The sequence below is a fragment of the Nicotiana attenuata genome, unplaced genomic scaffold (assembly GCF_001879085.1).
Source record: "Nicotiana attenuata strain UT unplaced genomic scaffold, NIATTr2, whole genome shotgun sequence".
In the NCBI taxonomy this organism is placed as follows: domain Eukaryota; kingdom Viridiplantae; phylum Streptophyta; class Magnoliopsida; order Solanales; family Solanaceae; genus Nicotiana; species Nicotiana attenuata.
The window spans coordinates 151,737-154,718 of NW_017672833.1; positions in this window are offsets into that span (position 1 = coordinate 151,737).

Consider the following 2,982-nt stretch of genomic DNA (forward strand, 5'->3'; position numbering starts at 1 on the left):
TTGGTACTACAAATATGTTGGCTAACCATTCCGGATACTTTACCTCTCGGATTGAATATTGAGTAGTCGGTCTACCTCTTCTTTAACATACCTATTTCTAACCTCGGCTATCGGGCGCTTCTTTTGCCTTACCAGTGGTAAATTTGCGTCCAACTTAGCTTGTGGACAGCCACCTCTAATGGGATACCCGTCATTTCGAGTGCGACCATGTAAAGCAATCTGCATTAGATTTAAGAAAATTTAGAAATTCTAACCCGAGTTTCGGGATTGAGTCATCTCCCCAAGTGAAACTTCCTTCCCAAAAATTCTTCGAACAGGGCCACTTGCTCGAGTTCTTCCGCGATCGACTTTGTCGCATCTGTCTCCTCTAGTACCTAAAAATATCTTGGAACTTGATAGGATTCTGATGACACCTCACTCTTATCGTCTTCATTCAAAGAGAGAAGGCATCGGCTCCTGTAATTGCTATTTGTTGGGCTCTTTTTCCTTGCTGTTGGAAATAGTTACCGCATTCAATTCCCTTGTAGGTGGTTGGTCTCCCCTTATTTTCTTAACTCCTTCCGACGCTGGGAATTTCAATAACTGGTGATATGTTGAGGGCAAAGCCTTCATCTCGTGTATCCACGGCCTTATGAGGATTACATTGTAACCTATATCGCCATCTACCAATTCCAATAGAGTGGTTTTGATCAATCCTTCAACGTTTGTGGAAAGCAAAATTTCTCCTCGAGTTATCACACTTGTCAAGCTGAATCCAGCTAAGTGTTTTGTCGTTGGAATGATGCTTCCAGTTAGCTTTGCTTGCTCCAACACTCTCAATTGGATGATATTGGTTGAGCTTCTTGGGAGTGGGTTAACCAAAACACGTTTAACTTTGAAATCTAAAACATTAAGAGAGATTACTGGAGCGTCATTATGTGGCAGGAGAAGTCCGTCAACGTCTTCCTCCGTAAAAGTGATGTCATCCTCTACGACCTTCCGGAGTCTCTTGTTATGAGTTATGATATCTTTATTTTCTTGGCCACTGAGAAGGTTATACTATTGACTTTATTTCACCCAAAAATCATGTTGATAGTCAACTGAGGGGAGTCTTATGCCGCCTTCGAAGGCTCTGCATTGTCCCGGCTTTGGCCGTAGTTTTTCTTGGCTTGATCACTCAAAAATTCCCCTATATGGCCATTTTTCAATAATGTCGGCACCTCTTCATGAAGATGTAGGCAGTCCCCGGTTATATGGCCGTGAGTCCCATGGTATTCACACCATAAAATGGGATCCCTCTGGCTTGGATCGGATCTGATTGGCTTTAAAAACCGTACTTCTTTGATATTCCTCATCTTCGAATCTGACTCTACTAAGCTGATGTTGAAGTTGTAATCTGATAACTTGGGATATGTGGATTCCCAGGCCCCTGGTACTAGGGGTGTCTATGGATATTTAAAAACTGACTAAACCGACCGAACCGTACCGTCCCGAACCAATTTTTAGGTTTTTTTAATAAAATCGTAGGTTCTGATATAAATCTATAACCGTACCGATAATTAGGGTAGTTTTAATTTTATGAAAATAAACCGAAAAAATACCGAACCGTATCGAATAAATTCACAATTGTAAAATATATTTATATATTAAGTTTAAAAATAATAAAGCATTAGATTTTTCCTTGGGCCTTGGAATTATAAAAACAGTTATAAGTCAACAAGTAATTAAAACTCAAAATCCTAATTCCCAAACCTATTATGCTACTCCGATTGAAACTAAATTATTTTTAGTACATTCACTAGCAAGACACAAGGTATTCTAATGAGTATGAGTAGCAAACAATAATATATTGAATAAGTTTCCTTCGTATGATTTAGAATTATTTTTTTGCATATTTAATCTTCTATAGACTTTATTCTTGAGTCCTAGTTTGTGTGACGACCCAAGGGTCATCACCTGTTTTCTCACTCATTCCGTGCTTCCGAGGCCTCAAAAACCTCAGTCAGGGTTGCCTCGATTTGCGTGCGCAGTCCGGGCGCGTAGCCGGAAAGCTTAAATATGAACTCCGTGTGAAAAATGCTAAATTTTGATATTAATATGAATATAGTTGACTTCGGTCAACATTTTGGGTAAACGGACCCGGACCCGTAATTTGACGGTCCCGGAGGGTCCGTAGAAAAATATGGGACTCGGGCATATGCCCGGAGTCGAATTCCGAGGTCTAGAGCCCGAGTAATGATTTTTTCTGTGAAATTGTTTTTCTATAATTAAGACTTTCGCTGTTAGCCAGTTTTGTTGTTTTATATTGTTGTCGTAAATTGTTAAAAAGAATTGTTTAATTATGGAAAAGTAATCAAAATGGCTTGCCTAGCTACTACGAGTAGGCGCCATCACGACCCCCGAGGGTGGGAAATCCGGGTCGTGACAGTTTGGTTAATATCTTTTCACTCATGTGATTTATATTTCCTTTGTCTTTGTTTAGTTTCTTTATGGTGCTATAGAATTGTTGATGCATCTAATTAACTCTAGCCATCTTTTACGTTTTTTTAATTCATCACGAACGGTAAAAATGTCTAGAAAGTTTTGCTAAGTCCTATAAAAGTAAGTATGTTAATGCATTTTACCTCTACTAGTGACTTTTACATGACTTTTAAAAAAAATATCGAAAATTAACCGAACCATACCGTTACCAAAGAGAAACCGACTTGATTGAGACGGCTTCAAAAAGTCTAATATTGGTTATACATATAGAATAACTGAAAAAATGGTGTGGTAAAAATTTTATAAAATAACGGACCGAACCGAACCATTGACAATCCTACCTCGTACCTATTTCTCTCGTAATGATCTGTTGATCCGGCCACGATCGGTTTTTCTATCAGGAGCGAACCTATCCGAGAACCAAAACCCTTTGCTGTTGTGTCCCTCGTTTCTTTTAAACTTGTCATGTTTTTGTCTCGATCCCATCCTTGGTTGTTACCGGGAAACCAAGATGGTCAACTT